This window comes from Oncorhynchus masou, chromosome 7, assembly GCF_036934945.1.
Source record: "Oncorhynchus masou masou isolate Uvic2021 chromosome 7, UVic_Omas_1.1, whole genome shotgun sequence".
Lineage (NCBI taxonomy): Eukaryota > Metazoa > Chordata > Actinopteri > Salmoniformes > Salmonidae > Oncorhynchus > Oncorhynchus masou.
In genome coordinates this window covers 29,212,852-29,224,849 of record NC_088218.1, presented here as the reverse complement: position 1 = coordinate 29,224,849, position 11,998 = coordinate 29,212,852, and the positions used below count along the sequence as shown (strand labels likewise).

The following is an 11,998-nucleotide window of genomic DNA, read 5'->3' as shown; positions in this document are numbered from 1 at the left end:
GAGAATTCCCTTGGTAGATAATGCGGTCGACATTTGATTGTGAGGAATTCTAAATCAGGTGAACAGAAGGATTTGAGTTCCTGTATGTTTTTGTGATCACACCACGTCTCGTTAGCCATAAGGCATACGCCCCCGCCCCTGTTCTTACCAGATAAATGTTTGTTTCTGTCGGCGCGATGCGTGGAGAAACCAGCTGGCTGCACCGACTCCGATAGCGTGAGTCCAGTGAGCCATGTTTCCGTGAAGCAAGGAACGTTACAGTCTCTGATGTCCCTCTGGAATGCTACCCTTGCTCCGATTTCATCAACCTTGTTGTCAAGAGACTGGACATTGGCGAGAAGTATACTAGGGAGTGGTGCACGATGTGCCCGTCTCCGGAGTCTGACAAGAAGACCGCTTCGTTTCCCTCTTTTACGATGTCGTTTTTTTGGGTCGCCGGCTGGGATCCATTCCGTTGTCCTGGGTGAAAGGCAGAACACAGGATCTGCTTCGCGAAAGTCATAATCTTGGTCGTAGTTCTTCTCGACTGTATGTAATGAAACCTAAGATGACCTAAGGTACTAATGTAAGAAATAACATGTAAAAAAACAAAAAACTGCATAGTTTCCTAGGAACGCGAAGCGAGGCGTCCATCTCTGTCGGCGCCGGAAGGACAATGGACAATTATGTAAATTAGGCGATGACATCATTTAGCAACTTCTAGCGACTTTTAGGACAGCCAATAGCTACTTTCCTTACTGAGGTGTTGGCAACACTGCTAACTTTAAACATCGGCTATCTGAGCAGCTAACTGATCGCTGCAGCTGTACAAAGCCCATCTGTAAATAGCCCACCCAATCTACCTACCTCATCCCCATATTGTTTTAATTTACTTTCTGCTCTTTGCACACCAGTATTTCTACTTGCACATCATCATCTGCTCATCTATCACTCCAGTGTTAATTTGCTAATTTGTAAATACTTCGCTACTATGGCCTATTTATTGCCTTACCTCCATTTGCACGCACTGTATATAGACTTTTTTTTTCTTCTATTGTGTTATTGACTGTACGCTTGTTTATTCCTTCTGTAACTCTGTGTTGTTGTTTGTGTTGCGCTGCTCTGCTTTATCTTGGCCAGGTCGCAGTTGAAGATGAAAACTTGTTCTCAACTGGCTTACCTGGTTAATTATAGGTGAAATTTAAAAAAATTAGAAACGTTTTTTTCTTTCCCAGAAAGGGGATGTAGCTCAGTGGTAGAGTGCATGCTTCGCATATATGAGGTCCTGAGTTCAATCCCCAGCTTCTCCATTAAAATGTTTGCAATGACCCATCTCCATCTTTCCAGAATGTTGAAATTCTCAGCAGGAAACAGTGATGTGCTAAATAATTTGTTCTTGTAATCTGAAGAACGTGTTCAATCCCTGTTCGTACAATTATTGAACAGAAGTGGCATGGTTGCCAACTTCAATTGCATAATTTTCAAAAACTGAAGTTCATGGGTTAGATGACTGTCCATACTTGCTTGTATTTAGAATTACTGCTATCATTTCATTGTAGTTTGAATGGAGTGGTGTATATAAAAAGTACATTGTATTAATATTGCATTTTATCTGCAAATAAAATGGGATCGAAGCTCAGAGGGGGAGTGCATGCTATTTATGTATGAGGTCCTTGGTTCAATCCCAAGGTTCTCCACTGAGTTTATTTGTATGCCAAATTCACATTACACAACTACTACTTTCCAGAATGTTGATAAATATCTTTGCAGAGTAGAGTGGCATGGTGGCCAAGCGGTAAGGCGGAGATCTGAGAGATCTCACCTGAAATCTGTGGCTTGACTACAAACCTGTAACCTATACTACTGTGACCTATAGAGCTAGAAGGATGGATAACCAGTTGTGTAAAGGTGTGAGGCGGGATAGATGGCCTGCAGTCCTATCCCAAATGGACAACTAATCCCTATGTACTTGTGGAGATCTGAGAGGATGTGATTGGTATAAGAAACACAACTAAACTTCCACCTCCGGAGGGGTCAAAAAAAAATCATTTTCATTGTCAGCAGGATTCAAACGTGCGCATGAAGAGCCTAATGGATTTCTAGTCAATCGCCTTAACCACTCGGCCACCCGAGAGGCACTAAAAAACTGTCAGAAGTGGGATTTGAAGAGAGTGCTATTTTAACGCAGCGCCTTAGAATGCTCAGCCATCCTGACTATAGTACCTGTCTATTGGGTTAAAGAGTTTGGGGTTAAAGCAGAAATAGGCACAGCCTTCTAAAATCACCACAGAGACCAGTAAATGTATGCACGATACTGACTTGCACTTTCAATAGTCATTTGTTTTTATCAATGATCATTGATTTACCCTCAATATGGCCTTCAATAGGAAAAGAGTAGTAAATCGTCATTGAATGAACGCTAAAACTGGCCTCAGAATATGGCCATTCTGATATAAATGATAAAATTTCTTCAGATAAGACCGAAAAAGTGTCTGGAAATATCAGCAACCATCAGGGTACGAGTGACAACAGGTCCACATGGGGGAAATCTTAACTTCTTGGATATAGGGGGCGCTATTTTAATTTTTGGATGAAAAACGTTCCTGTTTTAAACAAGATATTTTGTCACGAAAAGATGCTCGACTATGCATATAATTGACAGCTTTGGAAAGAAGACACTCTGACGTTTCCAAAACTGCAAAGATATTGTCTGTGAGTCGCCACAGAACTGATGTTACAGGCAAAACCCAGATAAAGATCCAATCAGGAAGTGCCGCATTTTTTGAAACAGCCTCATGCCAATGACTCCTTATATGGCTGTGAAGAAGCTTGGAGTCAGCTTACGTTTTCCACGTTTTCCCCAAGGTGTCTGCAGCATTGTGACGTCTTTTTAGTCATTTCCATTGGAGAATGGCTGTAAGAGACCATATAGGGCAAGTGGACGCATGGTGTCTCTCCGAGAAAACGTTGTGTAAAATACTGAGGTAGCAATTTTTCCAATAGTTACTTATGAGAAACCAACTCCCTCCACGGATATATTATTGAATACATATGTTAAAAACACTTTGAGGATGGGATCCTAAACAACGTTTGCCGTGTTTCTGTCGATATTATGGAGCAAATTTTGAAAAAAGTTTGGCGTTATAGTTGAAGTATTTTCGGTCGATTTCTCAGCCAAGCAGGATGAACAAATGTGACGTTTTTCGCCTCCAAAAATATTATTTTTGGAAAAAAGGAACATTTGCTATCTAACTGGGAGTCTCCTGAGTGAAAGCATCTGAAGTTCTTCAAAGGTAAATGATTTAATTTGGTTGCTTTTCTTATTTTTGTGAAAATGTTGCCTGCTGCCAGCACAACCTAGCATAGCATTATGCCATGCTAAACTTACACAAATGCTTGTCTAGCGTTGGCTGTAACGCATATTTTGAAAATCTGAGATGACAGTGTTGTTAACAAAAGTGTTATGTACTTGAGTGAAGACCCAAAAGCGGTTTTAACAGAAAACAGAGTTCTTTAATGAAAAAACAGGAATGGCATAAATCCTCTTCCGACGTTGTATAGTGCAGGATGCACCTGCTTGACTCCGACAGGATAGGACAAGGTGGAAGCAAACGAGACGCTAGCTTGCTTCTGGCATGAAAAACACAAACAAGAATCTGACACTGAAAGTAGCAGGAACAGAGAGAGAAATAGAGACCTAATCAGAGGAGAAAGAGAGAACAGGTGGGAAAGGATGAATGAGCTAGTTAGGGGAGATGTAGAACAGCTGAAGAAGGAGAGACAGAGAAGGTAACCTAATAAGACCAGCAGAGAGAGACAGAGTGAAGAGAAAGGACAGGAACAGACATAATAAGACATGACAAAAAGGCTAAGCTTGTGTTTCAATAATTTCATTTAATTTGCGATTTTCATGAATAGGAAACGTTGCGTTATGGTAATGCACTTGAGGCTATGATTACGCTCCCGGATACGGGATTGCTCGATGCTAGAGGTTAACAAATGGCTTAATGGGTATTTTCAACGAGGCAGCTCACCTGTGACTTGTGGCTTGACATTAGATGCGGCGACGTCGATTACCCTGCAGACAATATTTTTGTTCTTCCCGCCAATACAATCCACTGACAACGACCGACGAGTTGTGCGTTCCGAGATGCTTTTTGTTATTTGCCTGTTTGTGGCCCGCCTGTGAAATTGCACTATTCTTGCAATTCTCTTTCAGCCTCTCATCAACTGGCTGTTTCTGCAGAATATTAAAAATACGATAGTTATTCACTACTCATATTAAAACCTGTTATGGCTGCAGCGAATTTTCGAAACTTTTTGTCAAAAATCGCGCAACATTTCAACATCCTGCTACTCATGCCAGGAATATAGTATATGCATATGATTAGTATGTGTGCATAGAAAACACTCTGAAGTTTCTAGAACTGGTTCAATGGTGCCTGTGACTATAACAGAACAAGTTCCATGGTCAAAATCGCTAGAAAACCTGATCACAAAATCGACAAAGAAAAAATCCATCCGCCAGTCTCGGTATTGTCTATGGCTTGTCATAATTGATGGGACTGGGCTTGCAATTCCTACAGCTTCCACACGATGCCGCCAGTGTTGTGACTTCCAGGGGACTTTATCCTTGGTCAGATTAGTGAATGGCACATCCTGTCTTTGGGTCCGCAGCTGGAAACAATGGAGGTGACAAAATGGACTTCGTTTTCCTAACTTGTAGCTATTGAATACAGATCGCTCCGTGATCAATTTGATTGTTTATTAACGTTTACTAATACCTAAAGTTGGATTACATAAGTAGGTTGAAGTGTTTTGTCAAAGTTTATAGGCAACTTTATGAATTTAAAAAAAATGACGTCGCGTTGGGAAACGTGACTTTTTCCCTGGATTTCACGGTGTTCATAAATGGACATTTTGGGTATATATTTTTTTCGCTTTAATCGAAAAAAAGACCCAATTGTGATGTTTATGGGACATATAGGAGTGCCAACAAAGAAGCTCGTCAAAGGTAATGAATGTTTTATATTTTATTTCTGCGTTTTGGGTAGCGCCGGCTACGCTAATTTCTTTGTTTACGTCCCCTTTGTGTGTTTCTGGGGGCTGCATGCTATCAGATAATAGCTTCTCATGCTTTCGCCGAAAAGCATTTTACAAATCTGACATGTTGGCTAGATTCACAACGAGTGTGGCTTTAATTGAGTACCTTGCATGTGAGTTTTAATTAAAGTTTGAGTTACATCGAGTACAATTAGTTGGCGCTCTGGAATTTTTGCTGATTTGGTTCCTGTACAGGTACAGCAGCCGTAAAAGATGTCATTTACATGCAGGCGCTAAAAAGTTGTCAGGAGTGGGTTTCAAACCATGCCTATAGGGGAGTCTGTGACCTGAATGACTTGGTTATTGGTTATTTTCAATGCAATCGTGTTTTTCTTTTTCTTTTAGGGTTTAACAAGGTTTCTCACCTATGACCTGTGGCTTGACTTTAGATGTGGCCAGTTCGATTACCCTGCAGACTTTAAGAGTGTCTTCAGAATATGGCCATTTTGACATGAATTTAAAAATGCCTCAGATAGGACCAAAAAAGTGTCTGGAGCTATCCGTCAGTGTAAGAGTGACAACAGGTTTCCACATGTCAAAATGGGGGAAATCTTAGCAAATCTTAGCAAATGGCTTAATGGTTATTTATGAGAATTGTATTGTTGAGTGTATCATGGGATCTCACCTGAAATCTGTGGCTTGACTACAAACCTGTAACCTATGCTACCATGGCCTATAGAGTGAGAAAGCTGGATAACCAGGTGTGTAAAGGTGTGAGGTGGGATAGATGGCCTGCAGTCCTATCCCAAATGGACAACTAATGTTATGAACTTGAGTGAAGACCCAAAAGCGGTTTTAACAGAAAACAGAGTTCTTTAATGAAAATACAGGAATGGCATAAATCCTCTTCCAACGTTGTCAGCGGACCAAAAGAACGTTAGTATAGTGCAGGATACTCCTGCCAGGCAGACTCCGACAGGACAGGACAAGGTGGAAGCAAACGAGACGACAGCTTGCTTCTGGCATCAAAAAACACAAACAAGAATCAGACACTGAAAGTAGCAGGAACAGAGAAAGAAATAGAGACCTAATCAGAGGGGGAAGAGAGAACAGGTGGGGAAAGAGAGAATGAGCTAGTTAGGGGAAATGTAGAACAGCTGAAGGATGAGAGACAGAGAAGGTAACCTAAAAAGACCAGCAGAGAGAGAGAATGAAGAGAAAGGACAGGAACAGACATAACAAGACATGACAGTACCCCCCACTCACCGAGCGCCTCCTGGCGCACTCGAGGAGGAAACCTGGCGGCAACGGAGGAAATCATCGATCAGCGAACGGTCCAGCACGTCCCGAGAGGGAACCCAACTCCTCTCCTCAGGACCGTACCCTCCCAATCCACTAGGTACTGATGACCACGGCCCCGAGGGCGCATGTCCAAAATCTTACGAACCCTGTAGATGGGTGCGCCCTCGACAAGGATGGGGGGGGGAGGGACGAGCGGGGGCGCGAAGAACGGGCTTAACACAGGAGACATGGAAGACCGGGTGAACGCGACGAAGATAGCGCGGGAGAAGAAGTCGCACTGCGACAGGATTAATGACCTGGGAAATACGGAACGGACCAATGAACCGCGGGGCCAACTTGCGAGAAGCTGTCTTAAGGGGAAGGTTCTGAGTGGAGAGCCATACTCTCTGACCGCAACAATATCTAGGACTCTTGGTCCTACGCTTTATTAGCGGCCCTCACAGTCTGCGCCCTATTACGGCAAAGTGCCGACCTGACCCCCTTCCAGGTGCGCCGCAACGCTGGACAAAAGCCTGAGCGGAGGGGACGCAGGACTCGGCGAGCTGAGATGAGAACAGCGGAGGCTGGTACCCGAGGCTACACTGAAAAGGGGATAGACCGGTAGCAGACGAGGGAAGCGAGTTGTGGGCGTACTCTGCCCAGGGAGCTGTTCTGACCAAGACGCAGGGTTACGAAAAGAAAGACTGCGTAAAATGCGACCAACAGTCTGATTGGCCCGTTCGGCTTGACCGTTAGACTGGGGATGAAAGCCGGACGAGAGACTGACGGAAGCCCCAATCAAACGGCAAAACTCCCTCCAAAATTGAGACGTGAACTGCGGGCCTCTGTCGGAAACGACGTCAGACGGAAGGCCATGAATTCGGAAAACATTCTCGATAATGATCTGAGCCGTCTCCTTAGCAGAAGGGAGCTTATCGAGAGGAATGAAATGAGCCGCCTTAGAGAATCTATCGACAACCGTAAGAATAACTGTCTTCCCCGCTGATGAAGGCAGTCCGGTGATAAAATCTAAAGCGATGTGAGACCACGGTCGAGAGGGAATGGGAAGCGGTCTGAGACGGCCGGCAGGAGGAGAGTTCCCAGATTTAGTCTGCGCGCAGACCGAACAAGCGGCGACAAATCGACGCGTCACGTTCCCCGAGTGGGCCACCAGAAACGCTGGCGAATGGAAGCGAGCGTACCCCGAACGCCGGGGTGGCCGGCTAACTTGGCAGAGTGGGCCCACTGAAGAACGGCCGGACGAGTAGGAACGGGAACGAACAGAAGGTTCCTAGGACAAGCTCGCGGCGACGGAGTGTGAGCGAGTGCTTGCTTTACCTGCCTCTCAATTCCCCAGACAGTCAACCCGACAACGCGCCCCTCAGGGAGAATCCCATCGGGGTCGGTGGAGACCTCAGAAGAACTGAAGAGACGAGATAAAGCATCAGGTTTGGTGTTTTTTGAGCCCGGACGATAAGAAATAACAAACTCGAAACGAGCGAAAAACAGAGCCCAACGAGCCTGACGCGCATTGAGTCGTTTGGCTGAACGGATGTACTCAAGGTTCCTATGGTCAGTCCAAACGACAAAAGGAACGGTCGCCCCCTCCAACCACTGTCGCCATTCGCCTAGGGCTAAGCGGATGGCGAGCAGTTCGCGATTACCAACATCATAGTTACGTTCTGACGGCGATAAGCGATGAGAGAAAACGCGCAAGGATGGACCTTGCCGTCAGAGAGAGAGCGCTGAGAAAGAATGGCTCCCACGCCCACCTCTGACGCGTCAACCTCAACAACAAACTGTCTAGAGATGTCAGGTGTAACAAGAATAGGTGCGGATGTAAAACGATTCTTAAGAAGATCAAAAGCTCCCTGGGCGGAAACGGACCACTTAAAGCACGTCTTAACAGAAGTAAGGGCTGTGAGAGGAGCTGCCACCTGACCGAAATTACGGATGAAACGACGGTAGAAATTAGCGAAGCCCAGAAAGCGCTGCAGCTCGACGCGTGACTTAGGAACGGGCCAATCAATGACTGCCTGGACCTTAGCGGGATCCATCTTAATGCCCTCAGCGGAAATAACGGAACCGAGAAAAGGGACAGAGGCGGCATGAAAAATGCACTTCTCAGCCTTCACATAAAGACAGTTCTCCAAAAGGCGCTGGAGGACGCGTTTAACATGAATCGAGAGAGACGGAGAAAAAATCAGGATATCATCCATGTAAACGAAAACAAAAATGTTCAGCATGTCTCTCAGGACGTCGTTAACTAGTGCCTGAAAGACAGCTGGAGCGTTAACGAGGCCGAAAGGAAGAACCCGGTATTCAAAGTGCCCTAACGGAGTGTTAAACGCCGTCTTCCACTCGTCCCCTTCGCTGATGCGCACGAGATGGTAGGCGTTACGAAGGTCCAATTTGGTGAAAAACCTGGCTCTCTGCAGGATCTCGAAGGCTGAAGACATAAGAGGAAGCGGATAACGATTCTTAACTGTTATGTCATTCAGCCCTCGATAATCCACGCATGGGCGCAGGGACCCGTCCTTCTTCTGAACAAAAAAAAACCCAGCTCCGGCGGGGGAGGAGGAGGAGACTATGGTACCGGCGTCGAGCGAAACCGACAAATAATCCTCGAGAGCCTTACGTTCGGGAGCCGACAGAGAGTATAATCTACCCCGGGGGAGTAGTTCCCGGAAGGAGATCAATACTACAGTCATACGACCGGTGTGGAGGGAGAGAAGTGGCCTTGGAACGACTGAACACCGTGCGCAGATCGTGATACTCCTCCGGCACCCCTGTCAAATCGCCAGGCTCCTCCTGTGAAGAAGAGACAGAGGAAACAGGAGGGATAGCAGACATTAAACAGGTTACATGACAAGAAACATTCCAGGATAGGATAGTATTACTAGACCAATTAATAGAAGGGTTATGGCGCACTAGCCAGGGATGACCCAAAACAACAGGTGTAAAAGGTGAACGAAAAATTAAAAAAGAAATGGTTTCGCTATGATTACCAGAGACAGTGAGGGTTAAAGGCAGCGTCTCACGCTGAATCTTGGGGAGAGAACTACCATCTAAAGCGAACAAGGCCCTGGGCTCCCTAACTGTCTGAGAGGAATGTCATGTTCCCGAGCCCAGGTCTCGTCCATAAAACAGCCCTCCGCCCCAGAGTCTATCAAGGCACTGCAGGAAGCAGATGAACCGGGCCAGCGGAGATGGACCGGAAAGGTAGTGCGTGATCCAGAAGGAGAGGCCTGAGTAGTTGCGCTCACCAGTAGCCCTCCTCTTACTGATGAGCTCTGGCTTTTACTGGACATGAGGTGACAAAATGACCAGCGGAGCCGCAGTAGAGACAGAGGCGATTGGTGATTCTCCGTTCCCTCTCCTTGGCCGAGATGCGAATACCCCCAGCTGCATAGGCTCAGCATCCGAGCCGGCGGAGGAGGGTGGCAGTGATGCGGCAGGTGGCAGTGATGTGGAGAGGGGAGCAACGGAGAACGTGAGCTCCTTTCCACGAGCTCGGCGACGAAGATCAAACCGTCGCTCTATGCGAATAGCGAGAGCTATTAAGGAGTCCAGACTGGAAGGAACCTCCCGGGAGAGGATCTCATCCTTAACCTCGACGTGGAGACCCTCCAGAAAACGAGCGAGCAAAGCCGGCTCGTTCCAGTCACTAGAGGCGGCGAGAGTGCGAAACTCAATAGAATAATCCGTTATGGATCTATTCCCCTGACATAGGGAAGACAGGGCCCTGGAAGCCTCCTCGCCAAAAACAGAACGGTCAAAAACCCGTATCATCTCCTCCTTAAAGTCCTGATACTGGTTAATACACTCAGCCCTCGCCTCCCAGACTGCCGTGCCCCACTCACGCGCCCGTCCGGTAAGGAGAGAAATGACGTAGGCGATGCGGGCTGCGCTCCTGGAGTAAGGGTTGGGCTGGAGAGAGAACACCACATCACACTGAGTGAGGAATGAGCGGCACTCAGTGGGCTCCCCAGAGTAACACGGCGGGTTGTTGATCCTGGGCTCCGGAGACTCGGAAACCCTGGAAGTGGGCGGTGGATCGAGGAGGAGTTGGTGAACCTGTCTTGTGAGGTCGGAGACTTGGACGGCCAGGGTCTCAACGGCATGTTGAGCAGCAGACAATTCCTCCTCGTGTCTGCCTAGCATCGCTCCCTGGATCTCGACGGCGGAGTGAAAAGGGTCCGGAGCCGCTGGGTCCATTCTTGGTCTGATTCTTCTGTTATGAACTTGAGTGAAGACCCAAAAGCGGTTTTAACAGAAAACAGAGTTCTTTAATGAAAATACAGGAATGGCATAAATCCTCTTCCAACGTTGTCAGCGGAACAAAAGAACGTTAGTATAGTGCAGGATACTCCTGCCAGGCAGACTCCGACAGGACAGGACAAGGTGGAAGCAAACGAGACGACAGCTTGCTTCTGGCATCAAAAAACACAAACAAGAATCAGACACTGAAAGTAGCAGGAACAGAGAAAGAAATAGAGACCTAATCAGAGGGGAAGAGAGAACAGGTGGGGAAAGAGAGAATGAGCTAGTTAGGGGAAATGTAGAACAGCTGAAGGATGAGAGACAGAGAAGGTAACCTAAAAAGACCAGCAGAGAGAGAGAATGAAGAGAAAGGACAGGAACAGACATAACAAGACATGACAACTAATCCCACTTGGCCACGACAACTTTGGCAGAAGAAAACAGGCATAGCCTACAGAAAGTGATAATTTATCAACTGAAAGATAATGCAGTAACTCATTATGATGCAATAACATGAAATGTTCCCCTCATTCATTTGTTATTAAGTACAGCTGTTTTCTTATTTTCCTTGATCTTTACTCAGCTCCAGAAGGTTTGCATTTGAGAGTGTTTATTATAAATTGTGTGAAGTTGTTATTTCATCATCTTATTATTACTGCTAAGCAGCATGACTCCTGAGAGGCACTAAACAACTGTCTGAAGTGGGATTTGAACCCACGCCTGCATGGGAGACTGCAACCTGAACGCAGCGACTTTGACCGCTCGGACATAGAAATAGGCACAGCCTTCTAAAAACACCACAGAGACCAGTAAATTTATGCACGATACTGACTTGCACTGTCAATAGTAATTTGTTTTTATCAATTAAAAACTCCAGTCATTGATTTCAGCGGACTGACACTCAAGGCACACAACAGGATAACACAACAACCACATTTTCATTTGACAATCATTGCTTTAAATGGATGTGGTCGATAGATTTGTATAGGCATATATAAACAATGTATTTAACTTGTAAACCAAGGTTGGGTTAGTTGGTCTAAGCAACATGCACCTGGATAATCGCGTCATGAATCGGGACGGGCTCCTACGTCCTCATATACACATTATGACATAATAAAGAGTTTAATCTTTCACGAAATAAAGACATAGAAGCATACCCATTTATACAGGTTCTACACATTCCATTTCTCCATGGCAATAGAATATGTAAATATGTAAACATTCTATTTTTTTGCGCCAAACATCGCCTACAACTCAATTCTAAGTGCAGTATATTGGACGACTCCACAGTCATTGATCATTCGCGACTTTAAGTCATTCCTGTTATCTCTAGAGCATCCCGTGATTCTATAGCGCTGCATTTCTTCCCCATTTTACCATGGATAGGGTTTGGTACATTCCAGAGTTCACTTATGGTCCCACAAAGGTA

At 45.7% G+C, this 11,998-nt stretch overlaps 1 non-coding gene across 1 annotated transcript; it reads left to right on the top strand.

Annotated features, from left to right (window-relative positions):
- Window positions 1–1,217: 1,217 nt before the first annotated feature.
- trnaa-cgc (transfer RNA alanine (anticodon CGC)) lies at window positions 1,218–1,289 on the top strand. The gene has a single exon. It is a non-coding gene; the product is annotated as a tRNA-Ala (tRNA).
- The last annotated feature ends 10,709 nt before the right edge of the window (window positions 1,290–11,998 follow it).